Here is a 27116-nt window from a genome sequence, read left to right on the forward strand (position 1 = left end):
ACCCAGAATTTTACTAATGAATCTCCACATTCTGGCCATTAAAGAAAAGTTTCTATTGAGGATTTACATCAGATTTTATTTTGTATATTTAGCTATTTTTTCATTCATTGCACTGAAAGTAGTAAGGACTCAGTAAATACCATTTGACTGATTGATAGTTGCAGGTCTGTTTAATTCTGCCTTAAGGACTTTTCCTCCTTAGGATTCTCTTTACCTCAACAGAATTTTGTCGTCTTTGAGAGTCACTTTAGTGACGATACCAAAATAAATAAATAAATAAGACACTTTACTGCTTCTCATCCATCAGTATGGTCCTGTACATTCCCGGATGAAGTGAACTTGGTTTTCTGAATTTGTTTCTCATTTTGCATCATAAAGCTAAAACAAAATACTGTGCTGTCAATTTCACAGGTTAGAGGAAAGGTATTGTTAAACCTCATATTATTTCCTTGAAACTTTTACTTGTCCAAGAAAATGATCTGGTTGCCCCAGATGGTATCCAGGGATAGCAACTAATAATAATAATAATAATAATGTTGGTATTTGTTAAGCGCTTACTATGTGCCGAGCACTGTTCTAAGCGCTGGGGTAGACACAAGGGAATCAGGTTGTCCCACGTGGGGCTCACAGTCTTAATCCCCATTTTAATAATAATGTTGGTATTTGTTAAGCGCTTACTATGTGCCGAGCACTGTTCTAAGCGCTGGGGTAGACATAGGGGAATCAGGTTGTCCCACATGGGGCTCACAGTCTTAATCCCCATTTTACAGATGAGGTAACTGAGGCACAGAGAAGTTAAGTGACTTGCCCACAGTCACACAGCTGACAAGTGGCGGAGCAGGGATTCGAACTCATGGCCTCTGACTCCAAAGCCCGGGCTCTTTCCACTGAGCCACGCTGCTTCTCACAGGCAACCCACCTTCATTCCTTCCCAATCCTGTCCTCTCCCACCCAACTTTCCCTGCCCACTACTCTTTAAAAAATTTTCTCCCAATCCCCCCATTGAATTTTTCCCATTTCCCCAACACTTACATGCTCCTCAGCCAGTGTTTCCAAATCCTCCCTAACCCAACTGCAGAGTTTTCCCCCCGGCTGACCCCTTTTCCTGTTCAGCACTACTACTTCATTGTTTCATTTTACTTGTTTTGTGTTTTGACTAGTCCCTTCACTACTTTACAGCTCCCACTTCTGGTGCCTCAAAGGGATGGAGGTGGGCAGGGACACCAGAGAGGGGGGTCACCACCAACTTCCCCCATCCTGCCCCGGCCTTGTCCGATCCCTGTGCCCAAGGGTGGTTCTTGAATGGGGAGGGGAAGTGGGGGAGTGCGCTGCAAGCTAGGGAAGGGACAAGTAAAATAAATTAGGGGTGTTGGGAGCATGTGGGAGAAAAGGGATGGATTTGATGATATTAAGGACAAATGGGAATTGTGGAAAAATGGATAAAGCATTTTGAAGTCACGGAGGAAGGTGGTGTGTAGGTATTAGGGCACAGTGAGAGGAGGGTGGGTTGCTTTGTTGTCACCCAGAGATGACTGCATGGATGGACTCAGTTTTATTTTGAGGTGTGAAAGTCGCCACCTCATCATCTACCCCTTTGAAACTGTTAGTGCTCTGGATCATAACCCAATAGAGAGTCAGTTATTCAAACTAATTTGGCCTGAATTTTTCCAGATAACTGAAAATTTGGATCACCAAAACACCTGTTTGGGCTACCTAGGACAGGCATGCATCAAAATTTGTTGGGAGATCCAAACTTGCTTAAATTAAGCATATTTGCCTTGGTTTGCTATAAAGACATTTGGAAGCTGATGTATGGATAAACAGTTATGTACTTGACTAAAATAATGTTGTGTTTTTGTGAGTTCATACCCAGCATAAATTACTTTTTGTTCTCCTTTCTCTAGTAGGCCTGCTAATTCTTTCCCTGTAGGCACTGACACATTCCCTGATCAATTACAAAACTGATTTGCACAAGGTGTAATTGAAGACCATAGTATCCCAATGAAATAATGACAACCTAGCCAATTAGAAGACGATGCTAATCAATCTGGAAAGTCATTTAGGACAAGACTAAGAATTTAATTTTACAAAAACGGTTGTCTTCTTGAAGAAGTCTATCAGTTACCACTGAAGCATTTTAGCCACCATCTACCTGATTCTTTTGATGGAGAAAATGCATTTTTCCTGTGGTTCTTTCACGACCAGTTTGCTAGCTATTATTATAAGACTGTGATACTGCAGGGAATGCCATTTTTAAAATAGCTCTTGGAGATTCTGCTATTTTCCTAGATTTGGAATGATGTTGGATATGAGGAGTGAATTAATTTTGCCCCTCAATGATAGCATCTAAGCTTCACCACACTTAAAAATATCTATCATTAAAATAAAAACTGTGACAGTAAACAATGATGTCTGTTGTAGGTGAAGTTTTTTCATCCTCACTTGTTTTTTGCAAAAAAACGATTAGCACTGCTGTAGAAAATTGGATTTGCTTTTTTGGCAATTGAATAGTTCTAGTGGTGTTTCTGTGTGAAAGGAAACAAACCATAACAGAACAGTGACAAAATGACAACGATGCCCCAGAGCTGAAATTCTCAGTAGGCAAGGAATAGAGGCAGCTCAGAGGAGTGTAGTATGATCTATGGGTTGGTATCAACCTCTGCCTAACTTGTCTTAAATACCAATTGGCAACTTCAACCTCATTTGTTTAACTTTTTTTAAAAAAATTTGACAACTTAAAGTAGCTGTTCCATCCAGCCTTTTCCACAAAATAGTTTGCTCTGTGCCAAGGTAGATGAGCGCTTAGTGTAGTGGCAAGTGCTTAGTACAGTGCTGTGCACCCAGTAAGCACTCAATAAATACGATTGAATGAATAATTGGTTACATTTTTAAGACAAAGACCTGTTCACACAATCATTAAAAACCACTGAGAGTATTCCCACCAGTAAGTAGCATGGCTAGGGGCTTGAATGAAATGGCCTGTAGAGCAATGTCATCAATCAGTGGTATTGAGTCAGTGCTTACTGTGTACAAGGAACTGTACTAGGAGCTTGGGAGAATAAAGCCAGTGTTGCCCAGTAGGTAGAACACAGTCCTGGGAGTAAAAAAGACCTAGGTTCTAATTCTGGCTCTGCCCTTGTCAGCTGTATGACCTTGGGTAAGTCACTAAACTTATCTGTGCCTCAGTTACCTCATCTGCACAGTGGGGATTAAGACATTGAGCCCCATGTGGGGCACAGACTGTGTCCAACTGGACTATCTTGTGTCTCCCCTAGCTCTTAGTCCAGTGCTTGGCACATAGTAAGCACTTAAGTAACATTAAAAAAAGAGTAAAGTAAACCTGATCCCTGCCCTCAAGGAGTTTAGTCTCAGTTATTCATTTCAGTTGTATGTATTGAGCACTTACTGTGTGCAGAGCACTGTACTAAGCACTTGGCAGAGTACCATATAATAGGCAGACACATTCCTGTTTTACAATTCATGCTCTCATTCTCTCCTCCATCAAAGCCTTATTAAAACCACATCTTCTCCAAGAGACCTTCCCTAACTAAGCCCTCATTTCCCTTCTTCCCTCTTCCTTCTTCTGGACAGTGCACTTGGATTTGTTCAGCATATTCACTCCACCCTCAGCCCATAGCTCTTATCATATATGTAATTTATTTTATTGTCTTTCTCTCCCTCTAGACTGTAAGCTCCTTGTGGGCAGGAAATATGTCTTCCGACTCTGTTGTTATACTCTCCCAAGTGCCTAGTACAGTGCTGTATACACAGTGCTCAATGAATGTGACCGATTATTAATTTAGAATAAAAAGCCTGCTCTGTCTTTGATATAATCTTATTATGCTACATATCAATAAGCCAAAAGTGTGTATACAGGATTTTGGAGTGTTCAGTGACTGTTGGTGGTATTCAGATCACTCTTGGCCCCAAATCAATGTAATATGATTCTAGTAAGTAGAACAGTGAACCAGCAATTAGAATAACTGGGCTTGTGATTTTGGGAAAGTCAATTTAGCCTCTTTGTCAAACCATTAAAAATATCTCGGTATATCTAGCTGGAATGTTTATTATGACAACTAATAAAATTAAGCCCAAGTGAAAAAAACTAAACATCAAGGTTTAGGATTTGTAATTTGAGGTAGATAAAATTATTCATGGATATTGGGCTTGCCTCTATTCTTGTATTTTTCTCAAGGTATCAGTTTTACTACCATGTTTCCTTCCTTCATCTAATTACTTTAGCCCTTATTGGCCATGCTTTATAGACAATTCTTATCTATAGTGTTCATTTCTATGATAAGGGAAGGAGTACTGAAATTCTTATGAAAATGAGAATCAATGCAAGGCAGGCATGCTATATGTTCTTAATATACATGCAGTGGTGGATGGTATTTTGAGTGAACGATAAACCCTAATCTACCATCCTGGCAGAGAAGTAAAACAGTTAAAGATCTTGGTTTTATTAGCTGTTCCATTTTAAAACAAAAGATCCACATTTTAAAGAAAAGTTTTATTTTAAAACAGCCTGAGTTGTCCATTTCCAACTACTTATTGCTCTGGAAGGCCTCTGAGCAAATACTCTTCTGCCAGACAAATCCAACTTCACTATGGAAAAGAAATGATTTAAAAGTTACTTTTGGACATTGACATTGGACATCCAATTTTTGTTAGTCTGATCCCTTAAAAAATAAGCTCCAGGGACATTGCAGCTTTATGATTAATATGTTTTGTTTTGCTTTCTGCATTTAGTAGTTTCTATTTAATAATTGAAAAGATGATGCTGGCTCCAAATAACATCTATCTGATTAAAGCTTCTATCTCAAATACTACACTGCAACTGCCTCTCATAAAGTTTTCAATCTGCACCAGAACCAATTTGGAGTTTGTAAAAGCAAACATCAACAGTTTTGATGCTGCACTCCACCACTTTCTTCTGAGAATTGGCTCAACAGTAATGTTAAAAATAATAATCAGAAATATTCCTTTAACTTCTACCAAGAAGATAAGAATGAGAGTTTGTTGAGGAGATGACCCATGAAATGACTGAAAGACACTGACTGCGTGGCCTAGTAGAGAACAAGCCTGGGAGTCAGAAGGACCTGGGTTCTAATCCTGGTCCACCATTTGTCTGCTTTGTGACTTTGGGCAAGTTACTTAACTTCTCTGTGCCCCAGTTACCTCATCTGTAAAATGGAGATTAAAACTGTGAGCCCCATATGGGATATGTGTCCACTGTGATTAGCTTGTTTCTGCCTCAGCGTTTAGAACAGTGCCTGGCAATAGTAAGTGCTTAAATGCCATTTTAAAAAAAGAAAAAGACATGGATGTAAGGCTAATGGTTATTGCCTTTGCGGTCACCTGGGAAAATATCTTAGTGAACTGGGGATTCATTATGCAACTGATGGAATTCAGAAGGTGTTAATTCCAGATTCCTCTCCTAGAGACGAGTGGTTTGTTCAAAAAATAGGTGAATATAATGTATTTGGATAGTGCTCCTATTATAAATTGTATGCCTGTATTCAAATAGAAGTGTTAAAGAACTGAGGAAAATACGTACAATCTGTCCCATCTTATCTGGACCACTTTATGCAGCCATGCTTGAAAGCCTGATGAAATCTAAAAATTGATTTTGAGAATACACTTCCAGCCGTTGGGGAAGTTTTTTCAGCTCAATAGATTGATATCAAAGATGGTCCAGAGAACAAAGGACTGGCCTTTGGAAGCAATAAGCAGACACATGAGGGATTACAGACAGATCAGTAGTCCAGAACGATTCTGTTGACTGACACTCTGCCTGAAGGGGAGATCAGGTGCCAGTCTGGACCAGAACTCTACCCAGGAAGACTATAAGTTGCCGGAAAGTGATGCACTGAGAGTTGAAAAATTAGAAAGCCAGATCAAGAAGGGACAGTGGTACTCATCCTTTATGCTCACAGACAAACGTGATGTGCTAGCAATCAGAGGTGGGCCAGCCATTCTATCTGATCGTAGGTGCTAGGCAGTCCCTAAAGAAAAGAGGCAGAGACTTTGCCAGGAACGGTCCCCACTGTTGCTGTCTGAAAGGAGGACGAGGTGTGGGCGGTGTATGGAAAAGACTGCAGGTCACTAGATAGGCTGTGCACATATCCACCAGGCGTAATGTTATTGGCAGCATTATTCCACCAGATGTAGGTTAGTAATACCAACAATACCATGGATTTTTAAGTGCCACCTTAACTCAAAATGCCAAGGCACTTTCAATATATTCTCATTTATTTCCCCCGCATTCATGTGAACCAAGTGCCCAACTTGAATTTGTACAGAATTGAGAGGCCAGTCAAAGGAAGTTGAGTGCCGTGAAATGGCAAGCCCTTCAGAGGAATTTGAAGAGGACATCACCAGTTAGTTTAGCCGCCATCAGAGCTGGAATGCTCCAGAATATTTGTCTCATTTTTAGAGGAAACAACTAGTTTGAAAATTGATGATCGGCCAAAGGAAATGGAAACAGCTCGTGTCCTAATGGAGAAAGGCTTTTTTAAAAAAAATCTCAAACTCTTTGATTTTTCTATGCCTCTTTCAGCTTGTTATTGTCTTTGGGCTACAAAGTAGTGTTTATGATACTAAGCTTAAATAAGTCTCTGAATGCCATGTGTTTAAAATTTTAAGTTTCTATCAGTGGCTAATACTGAGTGTATCAGCACAAATCAATGCTATATTTTTCCCAGGCATCATGAGAACGTCCATCGACTATACCCATAAACTATTCCCCTGGCTGCATCCTGTAAATATAGTAGATCATCCTTCCTTAACTCCTGCTGAAGGGTTTTTTGCCAAAGGCATTTATTACCTCTTTTAAGTCAGTGTCCTGAAGGAATTCTAGAATCTGAATTTAAATAGAAAAATATGAAGCTCCTTATATACAAAACATTGTTTTCATAAAAAAAAGTCACACATCAGAATGATCTATCACTTAAGGGTTGTTTCCTGTTGGCTGTGGTTGTTGACAAGTAATATCTTGTCACTGTTGTCTTTGTTGCCCGCACAGGTCAAAATTTCATTTTACTCCTTCAGTTTTCTTGTCTTGTGCCCAGGGACTGGGAGCCTATTCCTGTGGGGGTGATGGCCACCGTGAAAACCAAAAGATCAGAAAAGTGCCATGGTTAATGTTCTTCCCTCTGGGCCTTGCTCATAATGAAACAAGATTTGGTTGGCAGTAGCTGCGTGCCCATGGAAAATTTTGGCTACTGTTGATCTCTCTATATATATAAAAATAGCGTCCTCATATTCATAAGGACTCCAGTGCAAGGAAGAAACCCCAAAAAACATTAGATCAAATTTCCTGCATCCAAGCCAGTGAATAATTAAAAAACCTGGGAAACCTGTCTATGCTTTTCTTAAAGGTCTCCAAAGCAAAGATTCTTTCAGCTTCCCTGGGCAGTTGATTTCAGTCCCTTATCATCCTGATAAAGTTTCTCCTTATGTCCATATGAGAGCTGTTGAGGCTTTGATTTACATTCAGGCCCTATTCAGGGATTCATAGTTATTGTCTTCCCAGTTTTTCTGTCCTATTCCTTCTTACATGACATATTGGTTTTCAATAAATTATTTCCATATTGAATAAAGCATCTGCCTAAATCTTATTTCAAGCTATAAATTAGAGAAGGCAACATAAAATTAAATCCAAACATTTGGCTTAATACAACTTATGAATATCAAATATACCTTCTGGGGCACCATTAGTAAAATGTTTTGATGGTGCTTTGGGTTAGAAGCCTTTTCCAAAATGCATTCCTACCCCAACTTGATTTATAGAAAATTGTATCTATATATTTGGATCTATAGCTATATATAAAGTAATATTGATATATAGGCACATATCTATCTATCTATATTTATTTGGATCTTTCATTCATTCATTCATTCAATACTATTTATTGAGCGCTTACTATGTGCAGAGCACTGTACTAAGCGCTTGGGATGAACAAGTCGGCAACAGATAGAGACAGTCCCTGCCGTTTGACGGGCTTACAGTCTAATCGGGGGAGACGGACAGACAAGAACAATGGCACTAAACAGCGTCAAGGGGAAGAACATCTCGTAAAAACCGATGGCGACTAAATAGAATCAAGGCGATGTACAATTCATTAGCAAAATAAATAGGGTAACGAAAATATATACAGTTGAGCGGACGAGTACAGTGCTGTGGGGATGGGAAGGGAGAGGTGGAGGAGCAGAGGGAAAAGGGGAAAATGAGGCTTTAGCTGCGGAGAGGTAAAGGGGGGATGGCAGAGGGAGTAGAGGGGGAAGAGGAGCTCAGTCTGGGAATGCCTCTTGGAGGAGGTGATTTTTAAGTAAGGTTTTGAAGAGGGAAAGAGAATCAGGATCTGCTCCTCTGCTTCTGAAAGCTGGACTCTGAAAGACAAATACTGTGTCTTTCCTCCTATTTAGAAAAATGATATTCTGACACCTAAAGTTCTGTGCTTTAAGAGAAATATATGGAAGAACGAGACACGGAAGAAAGCCAGGGTTGTCTATTACCTCTTGCCAATATAACTTGTGAGAAGAGTGCAAAGTTGTTCTAGCTGCTAAAGAAACAGAACAAGAAATCCACCAGGGATCCTTTTCCTCCTCCTCATGATGTAGCTCCTTCCAAGAGGATTACTGCGGTTACTTCCCTGCCCCCAGGGTTAGGGAAAAGAAAAAGTCCTTGCCCCTCTTTTAAACTGTTCATGAAGCACTCTCTGATAGGATAGTACTCTAACATGACTGAAGGTTTGTGCTGAGTCTTCTCAATCCGAAAACTAGGAAACCTAAAAAATGACCTTGACAGAATGCCAGTTGCTGTAGGTTGAAAAGGGCATAAGCCTGGAAAAGACACAGACCAGGAGGTGACATTTGTGAAGCTTTCAAAATCTTCAAGAGGATGTGGATGGAGCCCACACAAAGTTGTTGTTCAGTCAGTCCCACAACCCGGGGCAATGAGACACAGCCATTCAGGCTTGAAGATGGAAACTTCACTCAGTGAATGGCAAGCATAAGGAATTCATCACCACAGCGAGTTGGGCAAGGTTTCAGTCCTGGGCAGATGCCCATGGCTGTCAGTTTTAAGAGGTTGCTAGTTGGGTGGAAATCAGCAAGCGTGGGACTCTAAACTATGCTTCATTGCCTGGAAACCGCAATGGAGAGACCATCTAAGAAACAGAACTACTGCCTTGATGTATAAGAAACACTGTTATAAAAAAGTATGGTAAAAAACCTGGAAAACCTGACTCTGCTTTTCTTAAAGGTCTCCAGAGACAAAGTTTCCCTCAGCTTCCCTGGGCAGTTGGTTTCAGTCCCTTATCATTCTCTCGGTACCTTCTTAAAAGATAAAGTCTTGAAGTATATAAAAGCCTAGCATTCTTCAATGTAATTAAATCGATTCTCTAAAAGTGGTTGAAGTTTTTAGGCATTCGTAAACCTGGTCCTGGGTGGTTCCTTGGCCCTGGTAAGGGTTATCCAGCATAGGAAAATGGAAATCTGAAGGGTCGATGATAGCCCTTTCTGAAATTTTCCTGTTACGTTTTGACTCGGTTAGCTTGGTACTTTGGTGAGGATTCGCAGTAAGCCAATTTCCCTTGCCTTTAGAGTAGTTCTCTAATATAGCTGCTTACATGCTCCGAGGTCAAGCATTTTAGTGTTTAAAACAGACAAAAGTGAACCAGATGTCTCCATGGCAGAAAGCAGGGAAACAGGCTCACAGCTCAAACAACTTTCTCCTCCACGATTTGGTCAAAAATCCGAGTTGGTCCTGAACAACTGCCAGGAAGAATTTGAAGGCAATTTAAAAACATGTTTAAACAATAAAGCACTTTGGGGTTACTTCATTAAGAATATGTGTTCTCTGCTCTTTGGAACTCCATGTCCCTGTTGTTTCTAAGTAGAAAAAAGTGAATGATTGAAAAATGGAAGAATATTTGGCAAGAATATTCACACAAGGGTGATAATTCAGAAAGATCCAAAAAAATTATAATTACACTTTTTTCTTGTCATCTATCTGGGGGAATATTCCCATTACAGATAGGTGTGCGCTCTCTTGGATGTAATGTAATTCTGCTGATTTTCGTAGTATCGGGTGAGGAATTGTTCCATTATCTCAGAACCCTATCTCCACTTTTTGCTCCTGATTGAGATAGGTAGTTATGGCCAAATTTTACAAACCTGTGATTAACCACATCTTTTAATGGACAGTTTTGGTGTTTTCAAACCAGACAAGCAGGGTCAGCGAAGGGAGCCCCATATTCTCCTTTGTCCAGATTTCAGAATGATAAATGTCAGTAAAGCAAGGAGCAAGTGTCACTCAAACTTGGATTTCCAGTTTTGTTGCCTGGAATGTCCTGTCCCCCTCTCAAATGCACTTACTGATGTTTGACACTGACCCACGGATGAGGTACAGAAATAGAGGATTACCTTAGTGGCAGCACCATACAGTTATTGTCCTGTAGAGCCCAAGGTTGCCTTAAGGTAGATCTGAACAGCCTGGGACATTTGCTCTGGTTCTGTGGTAACCACTGGCCTGCTGCCTTCTCTCCCCTTCTCCCCTGCCCTCATTATGGTGAGGAGAGTAGTTTGTTCAAGGTACTGCCTAGTGGAGAGAACATGGACTGGGGAGTCAGAAGGCCTGGGTTTCTAATCCCAGCCTGTCACTTGCCTGCTGTGGGACTTTGGTCAAGTCATTTAACTTTTCTGTGCTTCAATTTCCTCATCTGTGAAATGTGGACTAAACACCTGTTTTCCCTCCTACTTGGTCTGTGAGCTCCATATGGGACAGGTACTGTATCCAACCTGATTTTCTTGTATCTATCCCCAGTGCTTAGTACAGTGCTTAACACACAGGAATCACTTAACCAGTACCACAATTACTATTATTAGGGCAGTTCTTATGGTCTCAAGATATCCAGCCTATTAATAAGTTTGTTGGAGGACACTAATCTTGTGTCTTGCATCTGTGGTGTGCTCCCAGGTGCTTTGTGATGACCTGTCCTTGTGGGCAGGGATTGTTGTACCAACTCTAAGAATAATAATAATAATAGTACTGGTATTTGTTAAGTGCTTACTACGTGCCAGGCACTGTACTAAACACTGGGGCGGATACAAGCAAATCGGGATGGACACAGTCCCTGTCCCATGTGGGGCTCACAGTTTCAATCCCCCTTTTACAGATGAGGTAACTGAGGCACAGTTAAGTGACTTGCCCAAAGTCACAGAGCAGACAAGAGGTGGAGCCGGGATTAGAACCCCTGACCTTTTGACTCCCAGGCCTGTGCTGTATCCACTACGCCATGCTGCATCCTATTATTTTTGTACTCTCCCAAGCACTTTGTACAGACTCTGCACACAGAAAGCAATCAATAAGTACCATTGACTGATAGATGGGTCAGCTTGGGTGGGAGGAGTGCACGAGAAAAGGGAGTGTGTATCTATTACTGCCTGGTATCTCATGTCCAATGGAACCTCTGAAGCTGCTCTAGCTCTCTCCTGGAAGGTCCCTAGACTTAGAAGTTCTTGGTTTTTTTTAGTTTGGGGTTGTTTTTTTTTTTTAAATGGTATTTGTTAAGTGTTTATTATATGCCAGCCACTGAGGGCAATTATAAAAAGAATAGGACATAACCTCCCACCCTTGAGGAGTTTATCAGTTTTTGGAGGCTAGGGGAGAAAATGCAAATGCAGTTATTACGATTACGTAAAATCATAATTAGGTAAAATCTATCCTTTCTAGAGAGTGGGATTGTGTAGGATTTAGGCTTGCAGAATTAACTGGAATAGTAGTGTGACATGATGTGGACAGTGAGGAGAGGTGAAAAGGGATGGATGAATTTATTGGGAAAGGTTTCATGCAGAAGGTGGGATTTGAGGAGAGTTTTGATGGAAGAGAGGGTCAAGCAGACCAGGAAGCGCGTTAGCTGAGGTGAACCTGTGGTCACCAACATCAGAAAGGATTTACTGATGGTCCAGGAGGGCCTCCAAGCTGTCCTCCCAGGCATCCCTCTTCAGCCTATCCTCTCAGGAGGGGGGTGACTGTGGAAGTCACAGGTGGCCAGTCATAAAAGGACCCAGGTTCTAGGGGCCTCGGTTCTTCTCCTGCAAGGCAAGTACAATGAAAAATTTCCCTAAGAAAAGGTGAAATTTTAAATATGGAGAAACATACCACTGGGAAGAAAAATAATGTTGATCATTTTGTCATTTGGAAACTGGTGTCGCTGCTGTAGTCTAGACTAAACCATTTGGTGTACTGTAATTTGGAATACATAAATTGTTCTGACATTCTTTTAAGCCTACTAATATATAAAATACATTGCTGTTTTGGAACAGTTTCATCTGAACCAAGGTAATGCCCATGTCTGCATAGGGCAGGCATATTTTCACAGGGAATTTTTCTGGCAAAAATGCCCTAATTTTGCCTGTTCTGGACAAAGCAATCTTGATGGTAATGGCCAAATTATTGTTAATGGAGATTGTGTCCTGAAGGAAATAATCATGATTTTGAAGTCTATATGTGAGTAGTTCCACCCGCTGATGTCAGTGAGGCCACCTGATTGGCAACTAGCATTTCCATTTCTTCTGCTTCCCTCTTGGCTGCTGTGATGATGATGATGGTATTTGTTAAGCACTTACTATGTGCCAAGCACTGTTCTGGTGGGAAGTGAAGTGGAGGGACCTGCCTCGAGAGGCTCCTAAGATTCCAGGAAGGCAAGCAGTGGGTTGAGAGTGGGAGCACAGGCTAAGGCTGTGCTCCCCGAGCAAGCAATCAAGTACCCTCAGTCAGGTAGATGCTTGACCAATGAAAAGCAGACACAAGGTAGGCCCTGCCCCATACCTCATGATAAAAACCACCGTGCCCGCACCAGTTCACATAAAGCTTTTGCGTTCTCCTTGGGCCGACTTGTCACAAACCATATACCCATCAATTCCCCCAGTTTTAGCTGGACAGTGGACCAGACTTCCTTACTACTCATTAAGACATTGATTTTGTAAATATGTTTTTGACCTACTTTTAGGTTTGTCATATACAGATGCGTCAGTGAAATATAAAGTGGCTATCAAATTGAAGTCAGAAATGAATTTCAGGTGTTAGAATGATCAAATGGGCGGGGGGAAATCAAACCTCAAGATGTGTGCTCTTTGTTGGGTGAACAGCCGCTTTAGAGTCCTGTAATGGAAGTGCTCTGGATTCCGAGGCTAGGAACCGGGACTCCTTGCCATTTTGTTATCCTGAAAATATGATAAAGAAATTTGGTTAAGACAAAATTTAATCTAAAGTTTTTTAAGCACAACTCAGGAATAGCTTTCATTATGCAGCATGGCCAGAAAACAAGTTGAACTGTGTAGCTCTAATATGGTCCTGAATCCAGAATTTAAAATTCAAAGCACTTGTCCTCAACAATTTACTCTTTGGAAGCTTTCAAACATTCCTTTTGATACTGAATAATAGATTCCTAGTGCTAGATATCCAACAAGATGAAGGTCTGGCTGCTTAGATGTGGTGCTTAAATATTAGCAATTGGATGCCAAAGTCTTATTGCTTCATTTGTCACAAGAAGTACCAGAATTCTGCAGTATTTTACATGGAAAACTACAACATTTGCCTGAATTCTTGTAACAATGACCTAGAATATTATGCCAATTTAGTCTTAGAAAATGAAATTAAGGTCCTGAATGGCATCAATTGCTAGATTGGTTTTTTTTTTCCACCATACTCTCTAATAGGTATACACAATTGTAGAAATCCTTTATGCATTGCTTTGTTGGAAAGGCCCAAAATGATTGTTTAAGCAAGATTACTGACTAATGATATACAATATTTTATATATTTGGTAGAGAAGCAGCGTGGCTCAGTGGAAAGAGCACGGGCTTTGGAGTCAGGGCTCATGAGTTCGAATCCCAGCTCTGCCACTTGTCGGCTGTGTGACTGTGGGCAAGTCACTTAACTTCTCTGTGCCTCAGTTCCCTCATCTGTAAAATGGGGATTAAGACTGTGAGCCCCACGTGGGACAACCTGATTCCCCTATGTCTACCCCAGCGCTTAGAACAGTGCTCGGCACATAGTAAGCGCTTAACAAATACCAACATCATCATCAAATACCAACTATCTACTGTGACTCTATTAAAATTATAGAGCGAAAATGTCCTAATGTGGGAAACATTAGTTACTTCAGTAAGAAGAGCTTTACAGTTGTGGGCAGGGAATGTATCTGTATATTGTTGTATGTACTCTCCCAAGTGCTTAGTACAGTGCTTTGTGTAAAGTTAAGCGCTTAATAATTATAAATAAATGAATTTGGGTTGAACTATTCTCTTTGAGCTTTCAAAGAGGCAGTTTTTCTTCTTAGATCATAAATGCCTTTTATGTATCCATGTGAGCTCAAATTTTTAGATACATAATTTAAATCTACCTTAAATCTTTATGCCAAAGTCTGCAGATGTGATGTACGTAGACAGTGTCACAATGTCAGCATTGAAAAATCTTTAAAACATCAGGTTGAGACAAACCAATTAATTAGGGAAACAGATAAGCTCGCGGTGTCTCTTCAGCAATCTGGACTGGGTCAATCTGTCTCATCGAACATTAGGTCTAGATGAATAGCCAGCTGTATCCTGAAAACATATTTCCAGTGGAAAAATGTCTTTCTTTTCCCTAATAATAGCTTTTTCTCCTAACAACTGGCAGGGTTGGGGACGATGCCAACAGCTGATAAATGAAAGGCAGCTACTTGGTCTTTTTCCAGAATATCACTACAGTCTTTATCTTGTTTAATTCTTTCTTTTCGATCTGTACTGTTGGACCATTATTACCCAAGAGCCTTCGGGCCTTGTGTGCTTACTCTCCTCTGGCTATCCTGGCCTACACATCTGGGCATTAATGAGTGGGGGAATGAGAAAAGGACATTGTGATTTGGAGATGATGTCAGATCAAATATTCTCTTTTTTTCCTCTTCCAAGTTTAACTTTCAAAGTGTAGTATGTAATTTCCTTAATCTGGGAAGAAAGGCAGTCCTTTCAGATGCCTGTCCACACTGGCAAATGATAGTTGGTAGGTATCAGCCTTTCAAAAGATGGGCACAGACTTAATTACCAGCAAATTTTTGTCAAGCAAATTTGAAAATGATGGTTGGACTGCCCTAAACTAAAAGCCTTCCTACCAGTTGATGTTAAAGCCCTCTGAATATTGTTGGCTAACATCTAGCGGTGGTAGTGGCGTGGGAGTGAGATTGGCAGCATTTATTGAGGGCCTCCTTGGTGTGGACCAGGTGCCGGGGAAGTACAGAATAATGTGGCACCTCGAGGAAGAAAGAAGAGGGGAAATCGTGACAGCAGGCTTGTAGAAAAATCAGAAAACGCTTGTCTGCTCTTAATTTATAAGAAATGTTTATTTTGTCACACTGATTTAGGCATTTCCATTAAAAAAGAGTGGTCAAACCAGTGCTTGATTCTGCAATCTCCCCCTTGGACCTTGATGCTGATAAATTGACTGGCTTTATGTAAAAGGAGGATTAGCAGAATTTTTTTTTTTCAGAGGAGGGGGAAGTCCTTGCCCACATAGATGTGGTCATTGCAATAAAGGAAATAATTTCCTTTCCCCAGTTAAAGTATTTATTTGCACAAATGCCATGTATTATATTATTACTGATTTGTATATATAAAACAAAGAAGAAAGCTGGCTTGTGTTTAATTTTGTTTAACACTGTGTTTTAAAATCAGTGTTCTTTCATTTGGGTAGTTTGAAAGGTATTTTGGATTACTTTTAAAAATTCTTCTCGATTTTGGTCTTAAGGCTCCGACTTTTCAAAAATGAACGTCCAGCTACTATGATCTGAATGAGAGACCTTGTAGGTTGGTGTTTGTTGTCCTGTGAAGTGACTGGGGTTGTGGGGTGTTACTGTAGATCAGGATCGCAACTCCCAGCCCACATGCCGGGGGCGGCAGGGGCTCCCAAGGGTAACTGCCACTTCGCGACTCTGACCTCCCCCTGCAGAACTTTGCTCCCTACTCCTTCTCCCCATTCTCTAGTTCGTCCAGCCCAAACTCCCTTTGGTGGTTCAGGCATCGGGGGCGGGGAGGTGGCCAGGCAGATGGCAGGCCCAGCAGCCTGGCACCCAGAAGCTTTGGTAATGGCTTCGCCGCAGATGCGGGCGAGACCCTGGCACGCCTTATACCCGCTTTTCCCACCCTCTGCTTGGATTGCAGTAACTTTTTAAAGATGCTTCTGAGGCCAGTCAGAGATTTTTGATTCTTTACTTCCATCGAGTAGTTTGCAGTTGTTGTGTTGGCTCTCGGGTTTTAATAGGGTTAGCAGTAAGAGGTGTTTTTTGTTTTGTGTTGTTTTTTACTCAAAAGGAATTTTCGATAGAGTATGTTTATATAAGCATACTAGTTCTTTTGCTTCAACAGTGTGGGGGCTAGCTGAGCAAAAACTGGCCCCATTCTTGAGGTCCCTCTGGGTTGTAAATCAGTGTTGATTAACATTTATTGAGTGTCCACTGGATGCAGTGTAATGCTGTAGGTGGAATAAAGGAAAGTGATTATGCACATTCAGCAGCATAGCCACATGACACATAGAATGTCCGGCAACCTGGAGCTTCTGGCAAACACATCCTTAGTTTGTGGGCAGAAGTGACTACTTGCCTGGCCTCTAAAACAGCCTTGTGGAATTTGTTCCCCTTTTGGCCCTCAAACTCTTCACCAATCCTTCCCCTGTTTATCAGGATTCTTTCCATCCTCCATGAGGCCTCCGGGCCATTGCTGATTTGCTGGGGCACATAAGTCACTGCTGCTTCTCAGGAAAAGGTTACCTCAGAGACTTTTTGCAGTGTAGTGCTTTTGCATTCACCTAACCAGGGACACACAAAACTCAAGTTGTGGGTTCGTTCTGATCATTGCTGTGGTGAAGCCCCTCTATGCCACCCTCTACCAGGCCTCTCCCCGAACTCCGCTCCCATGGGACGGAGAAAAGCAACCAGAGCCTGGTGCCGCCCTCCCCTCCAGAACCTGGGTAAGGCTGTGGCAGCCGCTTCTGATGCCCTCACTGTGGCTTTTGTCATGATAGGCAGAAATTCTGCACGTCTAGCCACAGTTCCCTACTTATCTTTGTTTTTGCTTTATGCTGTCTTAGTGTTTTGTCACTTTTTCTTATATATCTGTTGCCAGTCACCTCTCCCTCTTTTTATTTTTAGGTCGTGAGCCCTCTGAAGGGCAGGGACTCTATCTAATTCAGACTTGTGTAGTCTTTCCCAGTGCTTATTTTAGTGCTCTGCACATAGTAAGTGAAGTGCTTAATAAATGCTATTGCTAGTAAATTGCACTTGGATCTGTGATCTTTGGGTGTTTGATTTTTGCTCCAGCCTCAACACCACAGCACTTATGTACATATCTTTAAATTATATATTAAAATTATACATTTATATTAAGTCCCATCTTCATCTATAGACTGTAAGCTTGTTGTGGGCAAAGAACATACCTGCTAACTCTGTGGTACTGTACTTTCCCAAGCACTTCTTACAGTGCTCTGCACATAGTAAGTACTCAATAAATACCATTGATTGATAAATTAGTTATGGTATAAATTAGGGGCATAAAATATAGCTGGCACCGAGTTAAACTGTAACTAAAAAGCATTTGCTTCTATTAACTTGTACTCAGATAAGAGATGATACAAGGGCAGCTGTTCATAGTGAAGGTAAAGAGGGGGAGTGTGATAGTTAAAAGAAAATGAAACTTGGATAAATTAATTTTCCAATACTTTTTTTTTTTTAAATTAGAAGTCATTTTGGGAAGAAAAGTTAGTGGTTTTGTGTTGTTTTTTTTAAGAATGAAGTCTTCCACGATTGTCATAGAGTGAAAGGTTCCAAGGATTAGAGGTGTTGTAGTCAGTGTGACAAAGTGCAGATTATAACTAACTTTCCATGTGTAGTTTGGAAGAGACCGGTCTTGAAATGACCATGTAATGCGAAACCTTCAGTCCATAATCTGCTGCCATCAGGTGCGAGCAGAAGACCCCGAACACAGCATAGCTGAAACTAAGGCTCAGAGCAAGACAAGTGGAGCAGAAAGAGGCACCTTGGGGCAGCTGATCGGGAAAGAGGCAGAGAAGTGGGGTCGCTGACAGGCTGGGAAGGCCAAGCAGGAGCCTCTGAGGGGCTAGGAAACTCAACAACCGGCAAACAGACTGGGCTGCAAACAGACAAGGCAGACTACAAGAAAGCCAAGGTCTTCAATTCCCTGTAGGTTCTGGTTCAGCTACTTTCAGACAGTGTGGGAAATCTTGGAGTGATAAATGACAATCTGGTGGTCTGAGGGTAAAGTATTTTCATCACCTTCGCCTTCTAAAAGGCCCAGGACTTTAAAGTGTTTTGGAAGCCAGTCTGGTTTCTTCTGATGGAAATGTTTCAATATTACAATATGGTAGTAGGATTCCCGAGCCAATGTTAATGCTGTTTGCCATTTGTAACTTTGGGCTATTTGGGGTCCATGTAGATTTGGCCTTAATGTTATAAAACCATTGTCTCCTTTTGTATTTTGAAAATCCAATTTATTTTTATTATAGGTATGTCGAACCAAGGTCGAGAGATTCTACTTCCCGTGCACAGTTTAGAGAAGACAGCCATGAGATCCATGCAAGAATCATAAAAGGTATTGCATTAGAAAATTATCTTGAATGCAGCAATATAAAAGACATGATTTCCAGTTGTGTCTTATGCCGCACCCTGAAGAATGTCAACTGCACTGGGTAACATTTACTTGATTGAATTTTGTTAATGGTGCTTTCATTTTTAAAATTTATTTCTGCAACATGATGTGATATAATCTTTCTTTTCAGAAAGTGCCTGGTCAAACTGAATTTCAGTATTAACTGTTCAAAATAATGTTATTTATTTTCATTATGCACTTACTCTGCATTTATTTTTTGCAAAGTGCTTGACAATCAATCATCAGCTAATCCTCACAGCAGGCCTTAGAAGCCTGTAAGGTACGAGTGTGAATTATGAAGAAAGGTAGGACAATTGATTAACATCCTGTCGTCTTACTTTTCCTCTTAAAAGAGATATCTGGGACCAAATTTCAAAATACATTTTCTATCACTATAGTTTCTTTTTTGTGTGATTTTAAAATGCTGATTTTAAAATGCTCTTGGGACCCACCAGGAATGGACAGAGTCCAGTGTCCATGACAAGTTTTTCCTTGAGTTGAGTCTGAGGAAACAATCACTGGTGACAGCAATTGGCTGCAACTGGCAGCTGATCAGTCATTTGATATTTTTCACAGTCACTTAAAATCATTTCAGAGCAACATTTGGAGAGATAGCAGTCATCAACATGGTTAACACCACTCCGGGATACAGTTAGAAGACACAATCCTATGTCTTCAACATTCTGCATCCACTAGGCTCTCAAGAGATATTACTGATTGTTATTATTGGTAGTATTATGGTATTTAAGCACTTTCATTCTTGACTAACCCCCCATTAAGGGAAACATATTACAATACTTAAGCTGGGTCTGATGTCACTTGCTTGCACAAAAGCCATTTTTTCCAAAGCAGCGCAACGTTGGACCCATGCAGATATGTGTTGTCAGATGAACATTTCATCGTGTTCTGTCTAAAATGCATAGTGAAAATGTGTACTGGGAGAACTGACCAAACTATCCCTGTGGTAACAGAGAGCAAACATTACAGGTGTCTTTGGGGCTGAAATAAGGAGTGAAAAGAGCTAACAGATTGATGGCATTTTTTTCCTGGACTCTCCATGATTCTGGGGCAAGTAAGCTAGAGCTAGTGTCACCAACTGTCTCTTTCCTCAGCCAACTGAGGCTGTGGAGTTCTTGAAAACGTATATTCAACAGATGATAATAGACAGGATGTTTTATACATGGAATTTCATAAAAGCCAGCATGGAAAGGGACTGCATTTAAGGCTACAAGATTTTTTTAACACCTCCCCCTCATTCAGTGATACTTGTCCAAAATTTTCCTCTGCCCAAAGAGACCATAATCTCTGAGACACCAGGAGCTTAGATTGTATGTGGTGGCCAACAGGTTATATGATGACGGCGTCTTTTCAAAGTAAACCTCAGTTGGACTGAAGGAGACTTAGTTGTTTTGAGGAAGAGATAGCTTGATGGCTTATGCTTCAGTTTGATTGGGCTAACAGCAAATTTATAGTCTCCTGACTTGCAGGGCATCTATTGTACCTTGTTGAAATGAATAAAAATACAGAGAAGAGAACCAGTTAAAACTGCAAGAAAGCATATGGTTTCAGTTAGAAACTCTGTGTGGCCAGGAACAATTTTTGTTTTAGAGGAGATGTCACGTTTTACACTGATAGTCAGTTTCATCTAGTTTTCATTGGCAGGGATATCTTCTTGAAACTGGCATACCAATTCACATCTAGGCACAATTCCACTCCAACAGATGGGCATAACTTAAGGCATGGCAGAGAACCTGCATATGCATATCTGCATATCTCAGAGTAATAAGAACTGGATTACAAACTAAAGGGAATCAAAATGGAAATTGAGGAGCAGCCAGGCCTAGTGGAAAGAATGCGAGTCTGGGATCTAGAGGACCTGGGTTCTAGTCATGGCTCTACTACTTGCCTGCTGCGTGACCTTGGGCAAGTCATTTAACTTCTCTGTGCCTCAGTTTCCTCATCTATAAAATGGAGGTTCGCTCTCTGTTCTCCCTCCTACTTAGACTGTTAGCCCCATGTGAGACAGGGAGTGTGCCCAACCTGATTAGTATGTATGGTGGTTGGCACAGTACAGTGTTTAGTACAGTGGTTGGGCTCATAGTAAGCACTTAACAAATAGTACTCTTATACTACTGTGATATTACTGCAGAGGAGGAGGAAGAAAAGAAGAATTATTTACAATTAAGGTCATTTTGGTGTCATAGAAATAGATACAGGATCTTAAAAAATTCCACCACAAAGGTCTTGTGATGGTCTTAATAATGTTAATAATAATAATGTTGGTATTTGTTAAGCCCTTACTATGTGCTGAGCACTGTTCTAAGCCCTGGGGTAGACACAGGGGAATCAGGTTGTCCCACGTGGGGCTCACAGTCTTCATCCCCATTTTACAGATGAGGTATCTGAGGCACCGAGAAGTTAAGTGACTTGCCCAAAGTCACACAGCTGACAAATGGCCGAGCCGGGATTTGAACCCATGACCTCTGACTCCAAAGCCCGTGCTCTTTCCACTGAGCCATGCTGGTCTTCAATGAATGAAGAGGGGTACAATATTCGATGTGTGAGAATTTTGGCTCAGGTGGTTCCAAAACCTTAGGTTTCTCACAGTGTCTTGCCTAGAGGGGACAGTTAATTAGGTATAAGCAGGTCTTATATAATTTCCACTGAATGGGCCATTTAGGAAGAAATCCTGATGTAAAAAAAAAAGATTCTTACACACACTATAAGTGAAACAAACTTTCAGTCATGACAGGCTTACTAATGCAGCAAATTTTAATCCTATCTTAGATCCTAATCAGAAACAACTCATGGGTTTGTTTTTTTAACTCTGGCTTCGTGCCTTGGCGCTTAATTTATGTGGTAGCCAAAATGCTGTAGGGTTTTGGCATCTGCATTTGCTAAACATAAGCTTTAGTTTGTCCCACCAGGTAATTTTTAGGTAAGGGTCATTTTTCTCCCCTATATACTGTTTTGCACTCTTCTCTTTAGATTGTTTGATGCCTAATCTTTGCTCTTGGTTCCATTTGTCCCTTGGTGCATACAGCCTTATAGAGATCTGTCAGGGTTATTGAAGCCTACGTGAAAGGTTTTCCATGTCCTCTGCCTGTTTCAGAAGTCCTATCCCTAATTCATAAACAATTTGCCATCCAGTTTAATTTTTCCCAAATTGGCAACCATGTATTTTTATGAGAAGGAAAATTTTAATTAAAAAGGAGTTATAGAAATCAAATCAAAATGGCTTATTCTGCTGTCTGGTTAGAAAAAAACTGCACTTATTAGTTTCAAATCCTCCAGTAATTCCTTTTTCTCTTGCCAAATTTCGTATCATATTTGCTTATTGACCCATTTAAAAATGAGCATATGTATAAACCCTAACATTATGGCATTCCTCTTTTGAGAAAATAATTCAGAAGCATGAGTAGCTTTGAACTGTAAGATGTCCTCTTCCCAAGTTAAATTCCTTTCAATAAATCCTAATTATATGGCATTATTAGTGTTGAGGAATAGTATTGTATATCATTAGGCATCTGTATTGCTTGCAGATGATTATTTGCTGTAAGTAATGATATTATGAGGTTTCTGAGAAGAAACCTTCAAGTGCTTAGTACAGTGCTCTGCACACAGTAAGTGTTCAATAAATGACTGAATGAATGAATGACAACTTAAAGTTGAGAAGGACCAACAAAAGGACATTTCATTTATACCTGATTCATGACAATATTGATGACAATATTGACACTTTCATTATGGGGTGGGAGGTTTTTAGAAAAGTGGATTATAAATGGAGTTCTTTCTCTTTAGTCTTTTTCAACTGGCTGGACTTCACTGATCATCCCAGTTACCTCTCTGAAGTAAGCCCTAAAGGAGTACAGGGCTGATTTCAGAGAAGCCAGGCAGAGGGTCTCCTGACTTGAATTTGCTTTCTCTGTCAGATAAAATTCACGGAGCAAAGATAAATTTTTATCAGTGATTACTGTGATGGCTTAAGAATCAATAACAGAAAATGTCAGAGGTTCACTTTAACTATATTGATGTGTTTGAGTCTTTGTGGTGATGAGAAAACAATTTTTTCCCACTGCACTTTGTGAATGTAACTAGTGGGGAAGTTTCATCCGTTGTTGAATGACACAGCACTTGATAACCTTGTTTTCAACCTAATGAAAGAGGGGTTAGTAACTAGTATCTTTTGTCACAATTCAACTAAGCAACTGCTAGGAAGCAGCAGGACCTTAGTGGAGAGAGCACAGGCCTGTAAGTCAGAAGGACCTGGGTTCTAATCCTGGCTCCACTGTTCATCAGCTGCGTAACCTTGGGCAAGTCACTTAGCCTTTCTGTGCCTCAGCTACCTTATCTGTATAATGGAAATTAAGACTGTGAGCCCCATGTGGGACAGGGAATGTATCCAACCCGATTAGCTTGTATCTACCCCAGCACTTAAGACATGCTTGACACATAGTAAGCGTTTAACAAATACTATCATTATTACTGTGGTGATGTGGCACCAGCCCAAGGAATTAGTTCCTGATGGGTGCCTCCTGTTTAGCCCAGTGAAGTGGTGAGCATTTATTGAGTGCCTACTGCATGAAGAAGGGCTAGGAATGGATTCTGAGAAGATAATAGGCCTTTCCCTCAAGTTTCCCTCTTCAATAGGAAATACGGGACTAAGATATGAAACGTACACTTCGATAACTGTTGCCTGTCTGAGATTAAAAACAAATGCAACAAATGCATGGGTAGGATTCTCTGTCATTTTACAGCAGCAGAAAGTGCTGAGAAAAAATTCAGGTGATTAACCAAAGGAAGACTAAAGGAGAAGATGTGAGTTTTGACTCCTTCAAGGAAGGGATGTGGTCTGACAAGGGTCAGAATTACAATGGTCAGAGACTCACTGGTGTGAAAGACAAGTGCATAGGACCGTCTGTAAATAGATTGTCTAGTCTGAAACAGAGCAGGGTGGGTATGTTAGACATGAAGCTGGAGAGGAGGTGGCATGATTAGAGAGTAGAGAGCCTTGACGCCTACAGTTAGGAGTTTGGGGTTAGAACAATAAGGCAAATAGGGGTAAGTCACTGAAGTTTTTGAAGTGGGGAGTGGTAGGGTACGAATGATCCTGCCAAGGGGGGCAGAAAGAGTGAGTGAAATGAGGGAGGTGAGAGGCTGAGATCAGTGAGAGGTTTGGGAAAGATGGACAAAAGTAATCCTGCGTTCCGCTTTCACTCCATCTCCCCACTCTGCCCAGGATCTGTTACTGCTCTGAAAATCCCTTTGTGTATCCCTCAATGAGGCTGGAGGTACAGTGGGAACCTAGTGCCTGGAGGAGGAGGGGAGACATGGGTAAGTGCCAGGGCAGTTTCTGGGGCGGATTTAGAGGAGGGACAGATGCTGAAAGCCATCCCAATGTGGATGTGTTTTACTGCAGAGAAGGGATTACAAAAGTGCTCTGTTTTTTTCCTTGTAATAAATAATCAATCTGTGCCTACAAGGGTTCCAACCCAGCTCATGACATAGCACTTGAGAAAGCACAGTGGAAACATTTCCTGAAGAAAAGCAAGCTGTTAGCTCTGACAAATGTGACTCTTGGCTTCAGCTTCTCTTCCCATTTTATTGTTGAGCTTCTGAAATGAAATTATATAGTAAATACAGTGGCAGCAGCAATAGATTTCTTATTACATTACATTTTGGAATTAAGCTTTTTGTAAATGGCAATTTAAAAATTTGAGGAACTCTTTTCTGACCACAGTCTGCTGGAGAATTAATGTTCTACGTATTAGACGGTGCAGTCATCTTACTGCTTACTTGAGAAGCTTTGTTCCATTAACAAGAGGCATCGAAATAAATTCAGTTCAGGTCATAGTGTTTAATTTAATGGTATTACGATAATAGGTCCCATAATTAGTTTCAGATTCTCCTTCCTTCCCAGAGGACAAGGTTTTTTAGTTTTTGATTCCTACTAAAGTGTACGAATGACAGCAAAATTAATGTCACAACCTTTATGGCCTGTTTATAGTTTTTCATGTAGTGCCCTAAAGGGTTTTGTAAAATAGTGTAGCATTGAAAATAAACCACTTAGTATGGGCAAGAAAAAATTAGGTTAATTGGGTTCACCCGATTCTCTGATGACAGCATGTCTATGAAGGTACCTGTCTCATTCTTTAAAAGTAGTCACCGTTTTTTCCCCAGTGAAATGATTTCTTAATGGTCCCTTGGATCAACCATTTTTTGAATTATAATTTATGAAGTGGTTTAGGCTTTTTCCACACCATTGTTTAATTTGTTTTTTCAATTAGGAAGTCATTGTCTTTTCACTGTCATAAGATGAGGCACTTTGAAATGGGTCATGTCTGGGGATGCCGAGGTAAACTTTCTTTTGAATGTGCCCAGTCAGTGCCACTTGAACTTCAGAATCGCCTCATAGGGCACCCCATTGTTGATCCCATTTTGTGTATGTGTGCCTTGTCTAGTCTGTCAGCAGTACTCTCCTAAAACAAATGCCTTTTTGATCTCTGGAGCTTGGTCCTTATCATTTCATTATATTAAGTGCAAGGCCACTATTTCAATTAGAAATAAGGTAAAATTAATTCTACAGGCATGAATCTGAAATGCTTTTAGACAGTGTAAAGAAATTATTGCAATCCCTCTTGTATAAAATGTTACAATGTACTATAGGCTTTCCAACACAGGTTATCTGCAACTATTATAAGGATTAATGATTTAAATAATGCTACAGGTATACACCCTTGTCACAGTTTCAGTAGGAGATCAAAGGTTGAGGAAGACCATATAAGAGAGCTTTATAAAATCGATACTGTAACTAGAATGATCCACAGAATAAGCTTGAAGAAGCTCGGAAGTGAAAGAGAGGTCATCAGATGCACTCTCGGTAGCATGGAAACTCCAAAGTCTATGACACAGATGGCGCTCCCCAGGAAGAGTGGGAATTAGAAATTTGAATGTAGGTGGCGTAACATACTTTAAGACAAAAGTGAAGGGGCTGGTGCAGAAAAACTAAGATTTTAAAGATCATGGCAGTGAGGGAGAGCCATAGAATAAGTAATCTAGGCAGAAGAAAACACTGGGGAAAGGAACTCGGTCTTAAGAGATTGTGGTAAAATGATTGGTATATGGACAATAAAAACAAAAAATAGAGCAAGAGTCCCAGTTTCTGGCACTTAATTAAATGAAAAGGTGAGGTGGGGAGGGGGCATATAGGATTGGACAAGGTGGTGAAGGAAGAAGAGATAAATCAATCACATATATTGTGCTTCCTTTTTTTAAAAATGCTATTTGTTAAGCGCTTACTATGTGCCAAGCAATGGACTAAGCACTGGGGTAGAGAGAAGATAATCAGGTTGGACGTAGTCCATGTTTCACATGGGGCTCCCAGTCTTAATTCCCATTACAGATGAGGTAAGAGACACAGAGAAGTTAAGTACCTTGCCAAAGGTCACACAGCAGACAAGTGGCATGAAGTCATTCATTCAGTCGTGTTTATTGAGCGCTTACTGTGTGCAAAGCACCATACTAAGAACTTGGGAAAGTACAGTATAACAACAAACAGACACATTCCCTGCCCACAGTGAGAGACAGGATTAGAACCCATGCTCTATCCACTAGACGGTGCTACTTCCAGTTCTAGGTCATGGCTGGATATATTTATCCCAAGTTTATGAATGTGTTTATAAGTGGTGAGATAGAAGAAGGAAAGGGAGGCAAGAAAGGGAGAGAAGGCAAAGTTTTTATTACTACCAGAAAAAAGTTTGGAGAGTTTACTACTTATTCCTGCCGGAACTAATTTTTCTCCGTTACTGGATCTGTGGTTGCAATTAAAATTGTTGCATGCTATATCCCAGAGAGCATTATACCTTCTGGTAGAGAGTAAAGCTCCATTTTTAACCTGTGCCTCATTATTAAAAGCAAAATTTGGAGTCAGAAAGATGTAGAAAATTGTAATATGAAGTATTCTCTTCTTGAAGTTTGCAAAGTACCAGCAGAACTTTAAGAAGCCTGACATTTGCTCGACAATATGGTGTCCGCAGAAAGTAAAGCATTTGATTCATTCTAACTTTTGCTTTTAGAGGAGCTGTTGGCATATCACTTCATCTCCAAATAGCCCTTAGCTATTCAAGTTGTGGCCAGTGACCTAATAATGAATGTATTTGAATCAAATGCCAGAAACACTGTCTGGAATAAAGAAGTGGTAGAGAAGCAGAAGCAGTGTGGCTCAGTGGAAAGAGCACAGGCTTGGGAGCCAGAGGTTGTGGGTTCTAACCCCGGTACCGCCACCTGTCTGCTGTGTGACTTTGGGCAAGTTGGCTTACCTTCTCTGTGCCTTATCTCATCTGATTGAAACTGTGAGCCCCAAGTGGGGTAACCTGATTACCTTGTCTCTACCCCAGGGCTTAGAACAGTGCTTG

The 27116-nt window shown here is 40.7% G+C and overlaps 1 protein-coding gene across 11 annotated transcripts in view; it reads left to right on the plus strand.

Moving 5' to 3' along the window:
• Positions 1 to 27116, plus strand: part of ZNF438 (zinc finger protein 438) — a 214633-nt gene that overhangs the window by 161306 nt on the left and 26211 nt on the right. For all 11 annotated transcript variants that reach the window (XM_029077560.1, XM_029077559.1, XM_029077563.1 and 8 more), the window contains one exon: positions 18560 to 18645. The gene's annotated coding sequence lies outside the window, so the exon portion shown is untranslated. The remainder of the gene's footprint in view (positions 1 to 18559; positions 18646 to 27116) is intronic.

This window comes from Ornithorhynchus anatinus, chromosome 13, assembly GCF_004115215.2.
Source record: "Ornithorhynchus anatinus isolate Pmale09 chromosome 13, mOrnAna1.pri.v4, whole genome shotgun sequence".
NCBI lineage: Eukaryota > Metazoa > Chordata > Mammalia > Monotremata > Ornithorhynchidae > Ornithorhynchus > Ornithorhynchus anatinus.